Source organism: Dasypus novemcinctus, chromosome 10 (genome assembly GCF_030445035.2).
Source record: "Dasypus novemcinctus isolate mDasNov1 chromosome 10, mDasNov1.1.hap2, whole genome shotgun sequence".
Taxonomy (NCBI): domain Eukaryota; kingdom Metazoa; phylum Chordata; class Mammalia; order Cingulata; family Dasypodidae; genus Dasypus; species Dasypus novemcinctus.
Window position 1 is genome coordinate 66,445,693 of NC_080682.1, and position 22,729 is coordinate 66,468,421.

Genomic DNA, 22,729 nt, shown 5'->3' on the forward strand with positions numbered 1-22,729 from the left:
TGACTGCATTAGCTGCACATTCCATAGGGATGATAGCCACAAAAATAATTTTTGTCAGACAATGTCTGCATTTATTAAATTACATGACTGTTATTGTAAACCAAGGTACACTCTTCTGCAGGAAAGATGGCTATATGACTGTTCTTAAAAATGAACATTAGTGTCAAACAATCAAGGACCTATAAGAATGTTCCAGGATGATATCATGATTGTATTTTGTAAAAATATAAAGTCTTCATAAAATGAATTTTCAAGGACAAAACGAAATACGAGCAGATGGAATGGAACAAAGTAACCAAGGCCACTTGTAGAGCAGACTTTCATTTCAGTGTTTTAAAAAGCCTTACGATTCTGACTTAGCCCTGGGACTCATAGAGTTTAGTATAAATGTACCTCTTAAACTCCCTTCATTCAAGAAATTACCCATTATTTTTAAATTAAGAACTTACATTGCATATCTCAGTAGAGTTACTAAGACAGATGGAAGTATATTAAATATATTAGGGAGAAAACCCGCAGAGCCTTGATTTGACTGTAATGGAGTGAAGAAGCACTACAGTGAAACTACAGACTGGGTTTAATGGAGATCTTAAACTAACCCATTTGTCACGATATAAAATAATGGCTTGCAGCAGAGATAGCTTCATTTGCCTGGCATCTGATTCAAAATGATTAGAAAGGCAGAACAATATACTGGAAGAAGTGTTAAATCTGAAACAATATGGATCTGGAGTCAAATCCTGTCTTTGGGCATTTAGTACCTACGTGCATTTTGTAAATATATTTGACATCTCTCAGTCTGTTCCTCATGTGTTAAAATTGGAATAATGACACCCCACTTAACACGGTTGTTTTGAAGAGTAAATGAGATAATGCATTCAAAGTTGCTGGCATAGTGCCTGACTCATGACCACCTATTCATTCAACACTTATTTACTGAGATTCTGCAATATACCAGCTGTTGATCTAGGTATTGCTTATCAAAAACAAAGATGGTAGGTTATTTAGGTTTATATTCTGGTGGAAAAAATAGAATAAAGCAGATAAATTTGTAATGTGACATAAGGAGTGGCAAACATTATAAAGAATAAAATTCAGCAGATAAGGAAATAATATGTGAAAGAAATATTACATTCTTTGTGGGAGGCCAAGGAAGGACTCCCAAGCACTGTTGTCTTCACAGAGGCTGGGAGAAAATGAGGATGTGTGCTTTGTGGAAATCTGGGGGAAGAGATTCCCGGCCAAAGGGAACAGTATGTATGAAACCCATGAACAGGGGTTGTACTGCTTATATTTGAAGACAGTAAATTCAGAAAGGTTCTAATATGTCTCTAGAATACAAACTAGGGAATTATATAAAACACTGCAAGTGCACTATACAGTTAAGAGCAAGGTCTCTGGGGTCAGAATACATGGGCACATGCCCTGTGTCTACCTTTAACAATTCACTTAACATCTGGGCTTAGGTTTCTTTATTTGTAAATCGAGAACAACACTTTCGTAGGTTCTCATAGGGTTGTGAGAATGATGTGTTAATAAATATTAAGCAGCCAGCAAATAATAAAAACCAAAGAAATCATATGTTCTTAATTAACTAAAAATATAGAATAGAATCCCTTGCTCTGTTTTTCTTTTTAAAAACCAAACTCTATTTTTGAGGAAGATAGTTCAATAAACATTCTCAGATTTATCATTTTGAAATACATCTTATTTATGTGAAACTTGAGAGTGTTTCTATTCTGGAAAGACGTCTTTCATATTCTTTTGGATTGTTTTTAGGTTTCTTTTGGATAGAGTTTGGATGTGGTTTCTTTCCAAAGCTCTAAAACATCTTATATGAGCTTAGCTATCTCATGAGCGTCAGTGAGCTATACAAACAATCATTTCAAAGACTGATGAATCATAAAATTCAAGGAAGAATTTTAAAATTCAAGAACAAATGTTTTTGGTATTTTTTTTGAAAACTTTTGACAGCTGGGTTAACTATTTTATCTACTCTAAACATGACTGGAATTCAGCATTCTAATAAAATGCAGATAACAGTGTGTATCATAATGTCTTTTGTATTTTGATTAGGAATTTACTGCTTTCTTTCCCATGCATTTTCCTACCTAATCTTGACAACAACCCAGTGAAATTGGTATTATTTTCCTCATTTGAAGATACAAAAACTCATATTTATAGAGATTTATAAAGATTCTAAGATCACTGAGTGTGAAAGGTTAAATATTGAACTTATTCTTAGTGGTCTTAAATCCAGTATCCATTCCCTATGCCAAAATATCTGCTATATTATCTTAGTCTTGAGTACTGCAAATATACCCTAAACCTCACACTAATGTTTTCAGCTCATGGTGAGTATCTATTGTATTTACTAGTCTTTCAATACACAATCAGGCTTATGTTGTACAACTCTTTGGATATAATACTCATTGTCATTTCCAATTAGATATAAACTTCTGCTAGAAGAATTGAAGATACATGGTTAATTCTTTAAGCAGTCTTAGCATACAGATTAGGTATGGGTATATAGTAGTTGTCTGGAAAATCTTTGATAAACAAATGAAATAACTGCACTTGAAAGATTACAGGATTTAGAGCTACATAAATCTGATCTCTGCCATTCCCTAGCTCTACGACCCTAAGCATTTAAGAGATGAAGAGATTAATAATCTCTTTCTACCAGGTCATTATGTGGATTAAAAAAGTAAATCACTTACTCTGGTCCCTGTCACACTGAGGCCATTCAGCAGATGGAAACCTCTGGGTTCCATTATCTCTCACATTTTTAAGAGTAAATTTAACAAATACCACATATTATCTATTGCAACAAAAATAAGCTTATTTTTAATTGAGTATTTCAAAGACCCATTATTGTTCTTGATATGCATTTCAAGTTATTTGATTCTGAGAAAGAAGATATGCTCTTCACCCTTAGTGGCAGATTTTGCTATTATCCTTCATTCATTTGTAATTCAAAATTCAAAATTGAATTCTTCCTTCATTAAAATAATCTTTACAAGGATTTTTCATGAGTCTCATAAATTGAAAAATATAAAGGATACTGGAAATTCGTGAGAATATCTTCATAGGTATGCCATCTAATTATCATAGTCCTGTATTATATGGTGAAGATGGTATCTGGAAATTTTCAAAATTTTTATATGAAACTTTGGAAATCACCTATGGCAGCCATGAGAATGTATGCTCTATATCTGCAAGTATAGGGACAGTAACTGACTAAGAACCTCAGCTCTTATGCTCTGAAATCCATTGCAGGGTTTATGTCAAGGTCACACTTCTCACAGGCTGCTCCAAGCCAAAGATGGTACCATCAGGCTAAAAAGACAGGCTCATTTCTGGGAGACATGGGACTTCTGGAAGTCTCACACCACATTCAACCTTTTTCAGACTCCATGGCAATCTTAGAAATTTCAATCCAACCTTCCCTCCCTCTTTCCATCACACGGGGCTGGATTTTCATCATAATTTGGTGGTTCTCCCAGCCTTTCCTGGCCCCTTCCTCATATTCTCTCAAACAGACATATCCCTAATAAAATTCTTGCCCATTTAATCTTGTTTACCCACTGCTTCTTGAAGCACCTGGACAAACACATCATTGTATTGTTTAACTAACAAATAAATAGAAAAAGCAACTACATGTTAGAGGATATAAAATGTAGGGCATATGAGAAAAATGGAAACTATTTAGCTAGGAGACAAAGTTTATAATTTGTTCTCTAGCTGTAAGCCATGTCAAAGGGATCTTTCCAAAAAGCAAACCTGAACATATTTTAGAAGACATATAAATGTATCAGGGCTTTTAGATAAACATAGTTTAAGCATAAATTATGGAATTTGAATTCAGAAAGGCTTTGTTTGAATAATAGTCCCACTGCTTATGGACTTGTGCATGTGAAATTAGGTAAGATATTTAAACCTTTTATGTCTGATGTCCACTGTTTATAAAATAAGTATGATAATAACTACCCGAGCACTGATCACCCAGTAAAAATGTTCCTGCAGTAGTACACTTGCTTAATCAATCTATTTAGCCCCTTCTGCTTTGTTCCTTTGTAATGATATTTAATAGCCTCCTTAAATACCAATTCTTCATCTCCTGTTTTGATATCTGTACTCTTGGACTTAATACTTTTCTTATTCTGTAAGCCATGATTTGAACTTATCTCATATATTTGATATGCTTCAGTGATCTAAGTAGAAAAATTTTAAATCTCCCTTTCCCTTCCTGGTACCCAGACCTGATCCAAATGAATGGCCTTTTGTCCAGGTTTTCCACAGCACTACACAGCGGGAAGAAAGAAGAGGGGAACGCGAGGTGAGAAGAGAGTCACCGCTGGCATCTGACATTTGAAAGGATTCAATGTAGGACATACATTCTGTAAAGTTTTAGAAAGCTCGTAAAATCAAGGGAAATATACATTGTATCGTTCAGTCTTGCATACACACCTGTATTTCTTGAAGGCATTGTGAGCCCAGGGCATGTTTTTATAAATCTTTCTGCTTTCACCTCACAAATGATGTCACCGACTCCCTTATTTCCCGAAAAAGTGATTTGATTGCTCTTAGATCTTGTGTTTAATTCTTCTACACATTAACTTTCTTAAACGTTTAGATTGGATCTTACAAAAGTCCAGGAATTTATTTAGAATTCTCACATAAACTTCTGGATGTTTCAAACTACTGTCTTCATTGAGACTCTGTAAAATATCTAACCACAAATCTTAATACAAATATATCTCTAGTTACATAAAGGAATATTTTTAACTCACAGAGGGGATTGAATTGTGCAGGTTGCTTCTCTTACATGTAAGACAGAAGTGAGTTTGTGGATTTAGTCTCCCCTCATGCAGAAACTTAGCACCACTTTAAGTACTATTGCTTTCATCTCCTAACTAGAATTTTTATCTCTATTCTTTATCTTCATTAATCTGTCAGTCAACTTTCCAATTAAATAATTTATCTTTGAAGCTGGGCAAATTTTCACTTTTAGATGATTTAAAAATATTTTAAACAACATTTCAAGGAAGACAATAAAAATCGTCCATATTACCACTTACTATTTTGACACATTTGATTTCAGAGAAATTTGTTCAGATTTATACTTGTGAAAAAATTCATAGTAATATTTAATAAAATATTTTTCATCAGAAATAATAGCACATTATAGATAAAATTGAAGACCTCCTTTGAATTTCACTAACTCATTCTCATTCCCATACACAGCCCTTTACAGGGGAAACGTAGTAGAAGGAGGTTATCCAAACTCCTGACCTGAGTAAGTCACAGGAGCCACACACAGTTTTATGTAGCACACTATGATCTCATAATCCTAAATCCAATGTAGATTCTAAAAACACATTGTATTTTCATACTCCAGAGCATACTCTATCTGAACAAGTCTACCATCCTTGTTTGCTCATAAAAATTTGGTTGAATTCAAGGCCCTTTTAAAAATATTACAGTATCTGAGAAGCCTTCCTTGATCATCAGGCAGAAATGATTCTCATTCTCATCATGCTCACCCTAGGATTACGATTCAATAATAGAACTTGTCACAGTGCTCTGGGGTTACCAATTTTTGTATGGCCTCCCCTGATGATCTGTGAAGGCCTTGAGAGCAGAGGCTGTTTCAAATTCTGTTTGTAGCTCTTGAACCCAGCATGATACCGGTCCTTAGCTGGGAGTCAATAAATATTCTTTTGGATGAGGAAACGGTGGTAATGGGTATGGAGGGAAGGGAGTGAGGGAAGAAAGAGGGTCTGACTTGGTATGTAATTAACTCCATTTTATAAAATAGTTTATATGAAATCATGTCTACAATGGGGAACAACAAAGTCAGAATATGCTAACAGGTGGCACCTATTTAAAGAATTCAATGGCTTTCCTGGTATAGTGCATTTGTCCAAGAAATTAGATTAATTTTTCAGCACTAGGAAAATGTTCTGCTTGACTGAGTGAAAAAATGATTTTACAGAATATTTTAGAATAAATATAAACGTCAAATGAAATGAATATGCAACTCTTAAAATTTAAATTTGCCCTCAAGGTAAGAAAAAATAATGAGGGAATTTTGTCCTTTTGCAAACAATTTTCTGGTTGAAAACTACAAAATTATGCTTTAAAAGCTGAATGAAATCACCCAAACAGGTTTTTGTTTGCTTGTTTTGTTTCACGTGGCTCCTTCCAGATATTTTGCGACGGTTTGCTCGGTCGGTAGAGGTGGGGTCTGGCTGCGGACCAGGGGTTGGTCCAGCTCAGGACGAGGGATCGGTTCCGCTTGGGACAAGGGGTCGGTCTCACAGGGGTTGCGCGGTTCGGCTGATGGGGTCGCCCGGAGAAGCAGGCGACGAACTGGGGACAAGGGAGGCCAGGCCCTTGTCGGGGGCTCTCAGGACTGGAGGGCACACGGCAGAAGAACTACCGCGGAGACAAGGTAAACACGCAAGTCCACTTTATTGAGGGAGAGGCAACAGTTTTATAGGGGCTGGGGAAGGCTGATTGGTTGAAGCCATGCCCTGTTCTGATTGGTTGCCGGCGAAAGGTCAGTGGGAGGTACTGGACGGGGGAGGGGTGGTGATTAGGGATTGGCTGTCGCTGTTGCTGGGGGAAGGGGCAGGGTTTAGGGATTGGTGGCTGCTGTTGCTGGGGTGGAGGGCAGACTGGAGTTTCCCGCCCACGCCTGGCTGTTGCTGCTGTCGGGGGAAGGGAAAAGGGCAGACTGGATTTTTCCGCCCACACCTGGCTGTTGCTGCTGTCAGGGGAGGGGAAAAGGGCAGACTGGAATTTTCCGCCCTGCACCTGCGCAGGGAGAAAGAAGAAGAAGGGTGCCGCCCCACAGGCATCGTGTGGCGCCATCCGGGAGGAGGGGCGGCCGCGGAAGCATGACTGCCGAGAAGGGGAGACCCGAGGGCACTCTGCGCCCATGCCGAGCTCCCTTCAGGGGTGGCGGTGAGTCCGACCAGCCACCCTATTATGGGGCAGCGGCTTGGCCTACCGCGGCTGCTCCCCCGCCAGGCCAGCAAACCACAGTTCAGCCCGAGGGGTGACCGCAGTATTTCAGTTTCTGAACTCCAAAACAGAGTTATATGAGGTATTTGGAAAAATTATTCAGTGCTTAATTTATATTTAGAAGTTAATCTAGCAGATTTGAAAGTAGTAATATATTTGGTACTATTTTAATTTGGAAATAGGAGTGTAAATTTTGCAATTAATAGTAATTATTTCCAATAGTATGTAAAATATATTTGCATAGATAAGATTCTATATCAACATAGCCAGACCTTAGCACATTAGTTATTTTCAAATGACAGAGGTTTTAGATAAAAAATGTACCCCAAAATAGAATTGTTCAATGGCTCTTAGTTAGCAATATTAATGAGAACTTGTATCTATTGAATTGGAAGAAGGGAAAGTAACAGGATGTATTAACTAGGTTTCCCATGAGTCAACTTAGAAAGCCTAATGTTTATTTCCTTCTCATGTGTGTCTATGTGTCATTCAGAAATGCAGCCCCATTTCCAGAAATAACTGGCTCCTTTAGAAGTAATGACAGAAAAATCATATAATCATCATGAAAGTCTCATCAAAGTGACTTAAAGAATTTACAAGGAGAAATCTCCAAATAAAGAAAAAATATTTTATGTCCCAAATGTTTGCTTCCAGCTTAATAAAAATCCAGTTTATGAACTAAACCACATTGAGTTGAGTGATGGGAAAAACATGTTATCAGTTTTGTGTTGTTTACATTTGATAATTAATCATTCAAAAAGCAGAACAGAAAAATATACGTAGAAGGTTTGTATATGCCTAAATTTTAAACTCATTAGTGGTACATGAAATTAATTTGTGTCATGCTAGTTTGTTTTAAAAATCCAGAATAGGATAGATGTTTTGCAACACAGAGACTACCAAGCAAAGATTAATAGTTGTGATGGTAGGGGATTAGGGGAAGGACAGCGCAGATAATTGTTCAGGTATGAGCATTGAAAAATGAGTAACATGAAGACCAGCTATGACCAATATACTCCATTTGAAGTTGCTTTTCCAGTTCATTGATTAAAGTCAGAGCCTATATTTTTACTGGTATTGTTCAACACCTTAATAAAATGTGAATTCATTAAACCTTTTAATGTCTGGAACTGTCTGTACTGAGATGTCCTAGCTTAATTGCCAAAACTTGACCCGCGGCAACCTCCTACCCTCTACCTGGAAGGGGATAAATTAGAACAAATTAAAATAGAAAATTTCTGTTTATCAAATGACACATTTAAGGGAGTGAAAAAGGTAAGATACAGAGTGGGTGAGGATAAGGCAACACACATACAGGTATAAAGACACAAATCCAGACTGCTGGTCTTGCGCGGGGCGGGTGCGGGCTGGGCGGCTCGCGGCGGGGCGGCCTCGCGGCCTTCCTCGGCCTGTAGCCCAGGGAGGCGGGGGACCAGCGGGGTGACGCCGCCCCGCCTCGCCGCGGGATGCGCTCCGTCGCCTGCCACCTACTGGCCGCCCTCTGGGCCAGTGCCTCACCCAGCGTCAAGGACATCAAGAAGATCCCGGACGGTGTGGGCATCGAGGTGGATGACGACCGCCTCAACAAGGTGAGTTAAACGGGAAAACGTGGAAGACGGAATTGCCAGGGCTTTGGCAAGCTGGCCAGTGGGCTGCCAGTGGGGCGGCCGCCGTGTCCATGGCCCTGGGCGCTGCCCCTCCTGCTGCCAGCTCAGCCCCAGTTGAAGCAGAGAAGACAGACATAAAAAAAAAAGAAGGAGGAATCAGAAGAGTCGGATGATGATAAGGGATTTGGCTTGTTGGATTAAATTTCTGCTCACTTGCCAAAAAAAAAAAGCCACAAAATCCAGAATACATAAGGTCCTCATAAAGATCAACTAGAAAGAGACAAAAACTTAGTAGAAAAATGGACAAAACTGATCAAATACTACAAGACAGAAGTATTAATAGCATGAAGTCTTACTATTTTATAAGTATTAATAATTTGAAAACTTGACTAACTTCATTGAACATCAAATCAAATCAATGAAAACCAAGTTAAAATGTAATACTGAGGTACACCACATGACTGGATAGAATAAAAGACAGAAAATACTAAGTGTTGACTGCGGTCACCCCTCCGGCTGAAGTGTGGTTTGCTGGCCTGGCAGGGGAGCGGCCGCGGTAGGCCTAATTCCTAGCCGCTGCCCCATAATAGGGTGGCTGGTCGGACTCACCGCCACCCCTGAAGGGAGCTCGGCATGGGCGCAGAGTGCCCTCGGGTCTCCCCTTCTCGGCAGCCATGCTTCCGCGGCCGCCCCTCCCCCCGGGTGGCGCCACACAATGCCTTATGAGGCAACACCTTTCTTCTTTCTCCCTGCGCAGGCGCAAGGCGGAAAATTCCAGTCTGCCTCCCCCCCCCCCCCCCCCCCCACAGCAGCAACAGCCAGGCACAAGGCGGGAAACTCCAGTCTGCCCTCTACCCCAGCAACAGCAGCCACCAATCCCTAAACCCTGCCACTTCTCCTGGCAACAGCAACAGCCAATCCCTAATCACCAACCCTCCCCCTTCCAGTACCTCCCACTGACCTTTCGCTGGCAACCAATCAGAACAGGGCGTGGCTTCGACCAATCAGCCTTCCCCAGCCCCTATAAAACTGTTGCCTCTCCCTCAATAAAGTTGGACTTGCGTGTTTACCTTGTCTCCGCTGTAGTTCTTCTGCCGTGCGCCCTCCAGTCCTGAGAGCCCCCGACAAGGGCCTGGCCTCCCTTGTCCCCAGTTCGTCGCCTGCTTCTCCGGGCGACCCCCTCGTCGCCGGCTTCGCCGGGCGACCCCATCAGCCGAACCGCACAACCCCTGTGAGACCGACCCCTCATCTGCTGCCGGACCGACCCCTCGTCCCAAGCGGGACCGACCCCTCGTCCGCAGCCAGACCCCACCTCTACCGACCGAGCAAGCCGTCGCAGTTGACAAAGATGAGAAGCAATTAGAGAACTCATGCATGGCTGGTATGGGGGTATATTGGTCCAATCACTTTAGAAACTCTTTAGTAATATACACTACAATAGCACCTACATTCTCCAAGACTCATCAGTCACACGCACAGGCATATACCTAGCAGAAATGTATTTGATCATAAACTAAAACATTTGCAGGAATGTTAATAAAGGCATTATCTGTAATAGCCCCAAACCAGACACTACCCAAATACTTGAAAAGGCTTCTAAAATGATACTTACCTCCTATTCCACAGTACAACAGAAACTAATGGTTTCATTCACCTCAGAGAGATTAAAAGAATTCAAATCCTATGGTGATCACACAAAAAAATCTTTTGTTGATTGACTACTACTTTTACAAATGGTTGTTTTTGAATCTGAAAGTAGCATTTATCAACAAGGTACATGAAAATGCTCATCACTTTTTTTTCTTTAAGAATTTGGTTGAAGGGCCTTTCAAAAATACCCACTAAGTCCCTCAAACAAGAAAAAAAAACATAACTTGTTAGCACTCTGGTAATTTATGATTCCAATCAATTTCATTTTTTTTCCTATTCCAAGTCTTCATTTTTATTGGTCCTGTCCAAATGCCTTCATATGTCTAGATAACTTTGAATGGCTATTGTGATGCATGCTAGAGAGTTGTCTTACTTGTGATGAAAGCTCTTGAAATGCTGAAATAATCCAGTATGTTGGTCAGCTAAAAGAATTAGATAAGCCACATCTGTAACTATTTCCACGGTCATCCTTGCTTTTAAAGGACTTGCATATGTGCTGTCTTATAAATTTTTGTCTCCCCTGAACCTTCAAGGTACTCAGCAGGTATTGGTTGATGATGCCCTGAACTGCATAAAGTCTTTGAAATACTAAGTGTTGACAAAGACTTAATGGAAAGAGAATTAAAGAGCTTTTACTAAGAAGTTCCCACCTCATTACTGGGGCAAGTGTAGCAAATGATACTTCCTAAATTGCATAAATGTATTCAATTTAAAATAGCATGTTGGTATAAAAATGGATTATGGATTTCAAATGTCTTTTAGCATACATACTGACACATTGTGCTATGTACTTGCTGTCTTTCCTGTCTTGACATCACATGCTGTACAGATACCGCCATTAAAGCATTTTCATAGTGAAGAAAAAAGTCTTAGCATGAGCGCATATGCCGCCATCTGTGTCCCACCGCCTGTCCCACCACCAAGAGGGAGATGGAGTATTTGTATCTGTAACTATATCCATAATCTATATCTATAACCTATATCTATATTTACATCTACTTCTACATCTATACAATCTATCTAGAGAATGGTAGAATGGTTCATCTATCCCACAGATTTTAAAAACTATAAATAAGGAAATTCCTAACTGTGTTTCTCAGGGTACCATTTTTTTTAAGAAGTTAAAAATATGCAGATAAATTTGGAAAATAAGCTCCTCCAAGACATTTACAATGCCCATCAGGATGTTAAAATATCTGATAGATTTTGCAGGAAAGAATCAGATTAACTTTAATTCATTATTTATCCAATCTTTATGCATTTGAGAATAGATCCACTCCCCCCCCCCCTTTTTTTTTTAGTTGAGCGGTTACTAGCATTTTGAGGAACTCAATGCACCACAGAACACTGCATGGAAAAAGCTGATTCATTAAACCAGGTTGTCACCAATATTACAACAAATAACAAGCAGGACATTACATAATAAATTGTCATTTCCTTATAATTGTTTTCAAAAGTTCAGAATGTTTAACGTTAATATAAGTTATCAAAGTAACATCTATCATCCATGGAATGTAGTTGCTAGGATGAAAATGTAATTATTCCGAGGATCAGTCTATGACCTTTCTTGTGGAAAAATTCAATAAAATAAAAATTTCTGCATGTTTACAATGCTCTTATTAAATTCTGTGGATACAAATATAATGGCATTACTAAGTCTTATATTACATAGTCCCAAATGGAATTCAAACTTTCCCCCTTTGGTTTTTCCCCATCTATTATCTTCCTTAATATTTTATGTTCCATGTTGCTTTTGACATAATTTTTCCATAATATATTTTTATCCTTTTTTTCTCCTAAAATTATAGTATATGACTTGTTTGAACTTCAGAAAGACTCCAAGCCAAGGAGGAAGCTGAATTTGCATTTATTTCCCATGAATACCTCTTGTTCCAATGTTTTTCTTTTCATATTGTCCATTAAGAAAAAAAAAATCACTATAATTAGTTATATATTTTTCTTACCTCCCTCTTCTTTCCATATGGTTTCCATGTTTTGCTTGTTATTGTAGCTTATATTTTAGTTTTAACATCAGATGGATTTATGTTTATTTTGGAAATCTCAATCACATTTCTCACAAAACTAAGTGATCAATTTAGCATGTGATGACAATCACACTTCAAAGACAGAAGATTCTTTTAGAATTGGAGTTTCTTGTTCTAAAGGATCTTGAAAGGCACTAAAAATATATTCCAGCAAACAAAAAACAAAAGTGTAAACAACTTCAGTAAAACAACTTTATTAAAAACCTAACTAATTATTTGATCCCCCAATGGATTTTTAAATGTCTAAAAAAGAGTATCAAAATTTTGACAGAAATGAAATTTAATAAAACGTCATTCCTATTTTTAGAACTAATGTATATAGGTGACTGTGAAAGTAGGTATAATGAATAACTATGTTTACTAAATAACCAGCCTTCTGATGTGAACATGTGTTAGCTCAACTGCTTTTGATTGCAGGTAATAAAAATCTCAATGCTTTTAGTGCTTGAAGGTTAAAAAAGAAACTAAAAAGGCAGAGGTAGGTTGGGTTCACCAGTTGTGGTGAGTTCACTAGTTGTCGTGGGTTCGGTATTATCAGGTTTTGCCCTTGCTTTGTGCTTCTCTCAACCTGTTTTCTCTCTTGACATCGCTAGCAGCCTCCTACTCCAAGGCAATGGCTTCCTTATGAAGATCAGGAGAAGACTCTCTTCTCTCAACTAGCAAAGAAAATTAAAATCCTCGGTTTGCTGAGACAACAGGAATTAAAGCACACGGCTGTTACTCAGTGGCAAATAGGCAAAATGATTCCCATAATGTCCTCTCTTGGGAACAGGGTGCTTGTGAAATCAGTGAGGAAAGTGTTTATAGCATTCCTTTGTTCTTTCATTCATCTGCTCATTTAATTCACACAAGATATATTTTTAGATTCTGTTATGTACCTAACACTATTACAGACACTGGGGATAGGGCAGTAAACAAAACACATATATTTATAGAGCTTACATTTTGCTGGAGGAGCCAGACATTAAAGAAGTATCAAGTAGAGCCAATGGCTATGAAGATAAATCAAGCAGAGACAAGACATAGTGTTACATGACTATCTTTTTGACAGTGCAATCATGGAGAGCCTTTCTGAGGAGAGCGCAGTGTGCAGACCCTGAGGGAAAGCATCCCAGGTGATAAAAATGACCTGAGACAAGAATGAGCTTGTCCTGGTTTTAGCATCAGCAGGCCCAGTGTGGCTGTCACACAGCACAGGATAGGAAGAGGGGCAAGTAATGAGGCCAGGAAGGAAGTCAGGAGTCAAGGCAGAGTTTGGTGGAATGCTTTCTGGGAACATTTGAACAGAGTGCAATACAATCTGCTTGATATTTTAAATACCTTGCCCTGACTGCTCTTTGGAAAACTGAACATAAAGAATGAAGAGTGGAAATTGAGAGGCTGTTTAGGGAAACATTTGCAGTCTTCCAGGCTGATGATGGTGGCCTAGACCAGAGTGTCATTGGTGAACACAGTGAGAATTAATAGAAATCAAGATATACGCTTGAAGGTACAGTAGGACCAAGAGATTCTGAGAATATCATACAGTAAATATACGTCGATGAAGAGATTACCACCTCTTGCTATTTCACCTTTTAGAAGACTACAGAGCAGAGAAATGAAATGTCTCTTTTCTCTATTACATTGTTTAACTCTAAAGTTCCGTCTTGGGAGGTACTCAATAAATGCTGATTTCCAAAATATGTCCTTGTTCTTTAGATAGTAAAATCATTTATAGTATGCAATCCAACTGACATAAATCCAATCTCTGTTTCACTTATCAGCTCTATAAATTTGGGCAGATTTCATATCTTCTGTGCCTCAATTCTCTCATTTATAGAGGCAGGATACTAATATGTACCTCAATGGATTATCTTTAGTATTAGGTTAGACCTAATACTTAATTAGGTGAATCACTCAGCAAGTGAATGTGAATCACTCAGCAAGTACCTGACACATATACGTATCAGCCACTCAACAGGTATAAATTAATTGTCTTCTATTTTCTGAATAATTATTTTTAGGCTTTCGATGTCATGAAGAATTTTACTCTGCTAGCAACAGGAGTCACTGCCAAGGAGTTTATGTACAATTTGTGTGTATGTGTGTGGGGGGGAAGGTGCTCTTAACAACATGCCCAGTAGTCCAACTATTTTCCTGGCAACTGACAGAGGCTCTTGGAGTAAGACGTGACTATGCCATGGAGATAAAGAAAAAAATCTTCATGTGCTGGGAATTTCTCCATTCTAGGCATAGATAATTTTTCTTTGGCAGGAGGCCTGAATGTTTACTGGCTTTTGCTTTCTATTCTCTGAAAATGAAAAAAAAAATTTTTTTCCCAGGAAAATTTTAGTTCCCAGAGCTATCCATCAAGAATAGTTGGAGGAGACAAACCTTATTATTATTTAACTAGGCATTCCGTGACCTTCAACGATCTATGAATAAAATCACAATTCTCTTTAAAAGATGCACAGTTTATTCAAACTCATGCATGATGATATATGTGCATCTAAAAATACATCGACAGTTGTGTTATTTATGATAGCAGAATCTATTAGTTATGGTCCTTGTATTTATGAAGTGCAACCAAAAGACTCCAAATGTAATTATTGTGTGGGTATAATAGAAGCATAGATTAGTTTAGATGGAGTGCCTACATTCTAGTGGAAGTTCATGCAAACATGGGAGTTAACTATATTTCACTCTAATAACTTCAGTTTACCTGTTCATTCAGTACCTACTTCATCAATTTTTTAAAATAATCTGGTAAAAGTCTACTAATACCTCCTTTTTCCAGACTCTATATTCCCCCTTGCCTTTTAATTCCCTCTGATTTGGAGTTCCACAGCAATGTCTTAATTGTTCCTCTTTCCTTTTCTCTCTCCAGAAACTCTTAACCAGGACTGATCTTCCTGGTTTACAACTCTGATTATATCATTTCTCTGCCCAGAGGTTTTCAGTGGCTTCATATTGTCCAACAAATAATCAAACCTTTTTGGTCTGATATAAAAATACTTGGGGTTGTGCCTTTAGCCTTTCTTTCCACTCCTGTATTTGACTCATTTTTGGAATGCTACAGCTCTAATCACCAAAGTTTCCCTGATTCCAACATGAGTAAGTGGATTCTTTTTTCTGTGAGCTCTACTGCTCTTTGTACTCTGGTTGCTCATCTCATTGTACCATGTACAATAAATTAGTGGGGTACTCTGAAAGTAGTATCTGCTCTTTCTGAAATCTTTAAGGCCCTTAGGTTGTTTCCTGCCCCTCTTGGATAGTCTTCCTCTTTGTTGGAGTAGGGGGGTGGTGGCACAAAAACTGCTCCTTTCTGTGGGAGACACACACTTTAGTTGGATCTTTTGGTTATGCAAAAGTAAGCCAACATCCTGTTCTGGAGGGTGACTTGTCACAAGGGCCAAGTTGGGCATGATGATAAAAGACTTTGTAACTATTATTGGCTAAGACTTGATGCTGGAGATGTTGAGGATGGGGATGATAGGCATGGTGATGACTGTAAGGCTCAGGTATCTACAGGAAATGTATCCTCTGAGTCTGGAAATGCACTCAGGGGCATCCATATTAGAAGAAGGGAAAGAGCCCGTGCACCTTATCAGGAGATTGTGGTGGACAAGATAGAAGATCCAGAGAGGCCATTAACTTCAGGAGGAACATGTAAGATGGATTCCAATCTTACATCTACTTTTTCTGTAATGTAGTAGATTCATTTATGCATTTAACAGCTATTTCTCACATATCTATTATATGCCAGACACTCTTCTAAATGCTGGGGTTACAGACAGGAGCAGATTTGCTGGGAAGCAAATGGTACTAAAGATTCACAGTCCCTCATTTATATGGGTCTTTGGTAAGCGGCCTTAGTAATAGCTATCTTTTATTTATAAAATTTGTAAAATAAGATAGTTTAACCACAATAACTTAAAATTATTTTCTCTTTTTACTTCTACTTCTTCTCTATTTTATTTCCTATCTTTGCTGATAGTTTTGGAGTGGTGGCAGACATTTTGGGGATCTAGATTAAAGGGAAGTTGAATTGGGAAGGAACAATTAGTTTGGTGTTAATGGAATATATTTTGTAGTTAGTAGTAATTTCCATGTAGAGTTAAGTTATAGTTATTTAACTAGACATCTGAAGATAGGATTGGCATCCAGTAATACTCAGACCACAATATTTATGGCAATGAATGATAATAACCCTCCACTTAGGTGGCACAGTTATTGATTTAAGCATTCATCAGTCAGGACATTAAAAAGGTTGGGATCCAAGTCAGATTGTAGAAGAAACTGGTTGAAAAGGGCAATGTAGTAGAGTGAAATTGGGAGTTTGACCTGAAAAAGTATCTCTGATTTTGGGTGTTCAGTTTAGAGATGACTTTAACAATAGGACACCCACAACTGCCTGGGCGATAATTTGTTACAGCTGACAGGTGATCTCATTTATTGCAGATTAAAGTGTTAACATATTTTGACACAAATACTATTTAGTTTGGCAACATATACTGTCCTTTGATGCCAGATTTTGATAGATTGTACTTATATGACAAATGTCTGGGGGATACAGTATATACTACAAATATATTTCTTAGACCTTGTAACTTCTTTTGTATGATAAATATTGCTAATTTTAATTGGTGTTCTTCTTTTTAAAGTTAAATTGATATGTTTACTCTGACACCTTTATATTCTATAGCCATAGGCTTGATTTCTAATGTCCAAAAGCATCTCTTGACTAAACAGGAACATTAGTCATATGCCCCTCTCTTTCAGTTCATACTCAGGACTGAACATTGGTGTGTAGTTCATTTCCTTCTTTAATTGAAATTCAAGAAAGTTAAATTGAAAATAACAAAGAGATGAGCTTCCTATAAACTATCCACTCTAGGGCTTGACTGGAGCATATGTGCTACAGGATCACAAGGCAATCATCTCAAATTTGGGAACAGAATTTTAAGAAACATTGTAATGCCAGAATCTGCAACTGCTTATTTTGTTGCATTCTCTCACTAGTGCTATATGATACAAAGGAAAATATTTCTTACCACAGACTGCCAAATAGCAGCTTAATTCCACCCTGCCCCATTCAAATAAATTTGAGGATGATAAATTCACTGCTTTTGGGACAAGGAGATGGCACGTAACCTCTACAGGGTTTCTCCCTTCAACACTCCACAATTTTACTTTATAAGTGGTTTTCTGTGTTCTCTTGTTTGTAAGCTTAAAATTCAGCCATAAATGTTTATAGCTAAACTCTCTTTCCCCATAAAGCCTCTTTCCCATATACCTCAGCAAATTTACTCTTCCTGAAGACCTTGTTTTGAAAGAAATAGCGTTGATATTTGGCACTTTTCTCAGTGACGTTCTCATACCTTCAACTAGGTGAGTATATCAATCTCCAGAAGATCTCAGAACTTCTTAGACATTCATAAACTCATCAAACAGGACATCTCTTTCCTTTAACATTCAGAAAGAATCAAAGTAAACAGTCTTAATTCTCTTAGATACATGGGAAAAATCCAGAGATGAAAGCCCATACAAACACAAATCATGGAGAAAATTAAACCCAAAACTAATGCAGCTCAGAGTGTTAAACTGGAACTATGGTTATTATTTTATGGTACTCACTAAAAATTGGAAATTCAGCATCAAATTCACTCGGTTAGTATCCAAACTATAAGAAATGTCAGAACAGGTAATATAAATTAGTAAATGTCATCAGGAACAAAATATCAACAGCAAATTCAAGGCAATATTCTATAGATAGAAAATTTGGAGCAGGTATCAACAATGTGAAGCTGTTTAGTTTCTAGGTCCTTCACCTGTACCAACATTGTATTTGATGACCTTTCAAATTTAATGCTGGATGTTCTTTAGCTGGCTACTCGGTGACTTTACTCTGATATTCCAACTCTCTTTTTGGTTCTTCCTTCCTCCACTTCGTCCACAGTGTATAAGGCCCAGTTTCTATAGTATATCCCTTATTTCATAGTGCTCCTAGGGTTCTCCTTCCTTGATTGAGCCCTGGCTGACAGACCTGCCCATATTCTTCTGGGTGGCTGGAAAAACACTAGCCTGTCTTTATACCACAATCAATTGGGCCAGGAAGGAAGAATTTTCAGATGAGGAACAACATCCATAGACTGGTCTTTTGAGAAAATATTATGTGGGCCAATCAGATAACTCTGCATTTTAGAACTAGTCCACTGAGCGATGGTGTCGGTTAGTAGTGGTTTTAAAGCAGGAATGACTTTATATAGAATGAGGTCAGGGTTAGTCATTGTGGAAGACTTTCAAGCTGAGGGACCAGATGAAAGATCTGTTGGGAGAGAGAGGAGAATCAAAAAAAAAGATCTACAGATCTGTTTTACTTTTGAGATATAGACAACCTGGCCTGTGTACCTGATGGTTTTTCAGTTGTCAAAAATACTAGTTGTATGTTACTTTTTCTATTTCAATTCTGGGAAACTTCTGCAAGTACTTGAAATAAATGCCCTCACTTTTAGGTAAATATGATTTTGTTTCTCCTTGAAACAAAATATTCGGTTAGAAAGAAACAAGCGTTTAACTTATACAGACAGATACGTAAGCAGACATGTGAAAATTGTATATCTTTGGATAAGACCCTGTTATTTTAATTATTCCCCTTTTGTATAGAGTTCAAGGACCAGAAAATAAACATATTTATTCTAATAATTACTAAGAAATGATAAAGTTTGAAGTCTACAGTGATAATACCTTATTATGCCACAAGATGGTGGTTTTGTTTCAAAAATAAAATTATTTCCTGTAAGACTGATATTCTTCTATGTGCCAGGCTATGTGCTGGACCCTTAAAAAAGGACATTCTCCCTGTCCTTTAGGACCTCTAAATATTGCTGGGGAGACAAACATGCAAACAGATCATTATGAAACAATGCTGTGACATTAGTGACAGTGAAGTGCACAGAACAATGTGGGGACGATATGGTACTCTGTCTTCCACAAAAGACAAGGCTATGCTTTTCTCCAATAAGAAATACAAGGATTACCGGAACACCTGTGATAATAAACCTGAGACAGGCAAAGAAGCACATTCTCCTCTAACAATGTACATAATGCCTATTATCTATAACTATCTATAACTCACTTGTATATACCTTCAACCCTCTTTTTTTCCCTTTTTCTTTTCCCTATTCCCCCGGCAAAGCTATAATCCAAGTTAAATCCAAATCTCTTTAATATAACCTGTACCTTTGCAGATAAACATGAATTGTTAAAACTGCTAACTGAACTCACTTTAAATTTATAACTTCTAATATCCAGTGGGCTGTTAATGGTGCCCAATGCCATACAATAAACCCCCAATCGATTCACTTTCCTGTCATCAGAGATGACTATTTCAGACTGTCTCTTCTCTTACTAAACCTCCACAAACTCCTCACTGATTCCCTTTTCCAGCTGATGATCTTGGTCCTTACTGATTTGAGAAAACCGAGGGAACTAGAAAAGAATTTCTATAATCTTCGTGCATTACATTGGAGCCCCCAGCCCCAAATCTCCTTTCTCCAAATCCGATTTTGCTCCCATAGAAATTATGCTAAACTTTCATTATCTGACCTAGTCTATATTTTGCCTGTTTCTTTTATTAGTCTAACAAAGACCAGGTCTCATGAGCATCCCACAGGGGTGCCTGAAAGGGCTGGGCAGCTGACATGTATCTGCTTTATACCCATGTTTCCATATAATAGTTCTTTTGAATAAAAGATTCAATAGCTACAGAGTTTGAAAACCATTCATTGAATACATAATAGATTTTTTAAAAAGTATGCCTATATTTCTCAAGAATTTTTAATTTTTTTGGAAAACATTTTGACACTTAAAGAAAAATTGCAAGGACCATACAAAGAACTTACTTTTTTCTGACTTGTTAGTAAATTGAGAACATGATGCCTCATTAACCCCAAACAGACTTTTCTTATACAATCACAAAACACTACAATCAGGGAATTAACATTGTGCCATTATCATTCTAGCCTTAGACATCATTCAAATGCTGACATTGTCCCCAATATATCCTTTAGAACCCAAGAATACATTTCAGACTCACACACTATACTTCATCGTGATGTTTATTCAGTCTTCCTCAAGTTAGAACAATCTCATAGTCTTTTCTTAACTTTCATGATTGTGATGGTTAAATTCATGTGTCACCTGTTGGTTCTGTTTCCCTGGAGAACCCAGACTAATACAGATGACCTTGAGACTTTTGAAGGTTACAGGCAAATTATTTTGTGGAATGTTCTTCATCGTGGTTAGTCTGATGCTTCCTTGTTGAGTAGATTCATGTTATGCATCTTTGGCTGGATATCGCAGAAGTGAAACTGCTTTTCTCACCTATTCTATCAAGTGCACATGATTTCAATGTGTCTCATAATTAATGATATTTACTTTGATATCTTGATTTAGGTGATAACTTTCAGGCATCTCTCATCAAAAAATATTAATTTTTATTTTTATAAAATTTATAATTATGTAGGGAAGCATTTTGAAACAGTTAAAACATTCACATTATTGATGTATTTATTTTCCTTATTCAGTGCTACATGGGAGGTCCCAGGTTCTGTTTGGTTCTTCCTAAAATAAAATAAAAATAAAAGAACAACAAATGAAAAATCCAACTCAAGGCAGGTAATGTGACTCAGTGGTTGAGCACTGCCTTCCCACATATGTGGTTCAAGGCTTTAATCCCAGGCCCAGTTACTTAAAAAAAAAGATTATACTAGAGGTAGCAGTTGAACATTCTTTATGAATTCAGAAAATAAATATTGGATTATGTGTGTAAGCTTGTCTCTTCCTCTGGTCGTATTAGATTGTTTTAACTTTAGAGGTTTCACTTTTGCTTGATTAAATTGTGCCTAGGACTTTGATTGAGCCATGTCAGTAGGAATTGAAAACCTCAGGGCAGAGGAGGGAGTTTGGAATTTTGGATTCTGGAACTCTGGGATGCAAATACACAGAGAAGCAGATACATGAATGCTTTAATAGACAGGGCAGAGACCCCAGGAAGAAAGAGGGGCCATTTGCCTTATAGGTTATAGCTGGTCTTGTGGAGAGTTCCAAGCAGTTGAACCCAGAGAGAAATGAGCCCCAGGAGAGAGATGAGACTTATCCCAGCCTACAGCTGAGGTTGGAAGAAGCTTGGACCACAGAGCCTTAAGAAGAAGGGGAAGCCTGAACCCTTGCAGATATTGACAGCCGTCTTGCTTCTACACATGGCAAAAGACTTTGGTGAGGGAAATAACTTATGCTTTATGGTCTGGTAACTGTCAGTCTCTACCCCAAATAAATATCCTATATAAAAGCCAACAGATTTCTGATATTTTGCATTAGCACCCCTTTGGCTGACTAATACATTAGATAATATGTTTTCTTCAAAGTGCTAGGAAGAGGGAAAGTTGGAGTAGGATGAAGTCAACTTCGTTTTGATGCTTAAGAATATGGGTGCCAGGAGGTTATCAGAGGGGTTGCCCTTATGCACACCTGAGCAGAGTCCCAGAGACAGATAAAGTAGATACAACCCCAGGTATTGGTTCTGCTGAGGGCTACAGAGACCCACAGGTTCTATGGTCATGGCAGATGGAGTTCAGTGCCATCTCAGTTGGCCCTACTTTGGAGTTTGTGTTTCTGTGCGATGGAGCTGGACTTAGATATGATCTTTGTCCACAAATCTCTCCTTTTAATTTTACTGGAACTGTAGTTGGTGCTGGGGTTTAATGTATACCCAGGGGACCTGAATCTCTGGACTGACCATGTGATAGCCAGGCCCTGAGCCTCAACAGACCTGCAACTCCTACACTCTGGTTTATTGGACTTAACCCACTCATCTAACATAGAGGTGAAGAAGGTCAACCACCACAACAGGGAGCCAAGAGTGCCTGCAACTGAAAGCAGGAGAATTGCATCCAGCATCCATGTGGAATCTAAGCCCCCTCTTGATATAGATGTGGAGTGGACACAGCAATTCTAAGGTCCACAGGATGGAGGAATAGAGTATGGATTAGAGTGGACTTACTGATATTCTATTAATGAACTATTGTGATTAGTAATTGAAGAAAATGTGGCATTGGTGTGGAGAAAAGTGGCCATGGTGGCTGCTGGGGGTAGGGAGTGGGAGGAAGAGATGAGATGTGGGGGCGTTTTTGCGACTTGGAGTTGTCCTGAGTGGTGCTGCAGGGACAGTTACTGGACATTGTATGTCCTCCCATGGCCCACTGGGTGGAATGTGGGAGAGTGTGAGCTATGATGTGGACCATTGACCATGAGGTGCAGTGGTGCTCAGAGATGTATTCACCAAATGCAACGAATGTCTCGTGATGATGGAGGAGATTGTTTTTATGGGGGGAGGAGTGGAGTGAGGGAGTTGGG

General features: G+C 38.4%; 1 long non-coding RNA gene across 1 annotated transcript in view; it reads left to right on the top strand.

Moving 5' to 3' along the window:
- The first annotated feature begins 8,536 nt into the window (after nt 1–8,536).
- LOC131280294 (uncharacterized) overlaps nt 8,537–22,729 on the top strand; it is a 57,306-nt gene continuing 43,113 nt past the window's right edge. Inside the window, exon 1 of the long non-coding RNA XR_009187800.2 lies at nt 8,537–8,621. This is a non-coding gene — a long non-coding RNA (uncharacterized lncRNA). The remainder of the gene's footprint in view (nt 8,622–22,729) is intronic.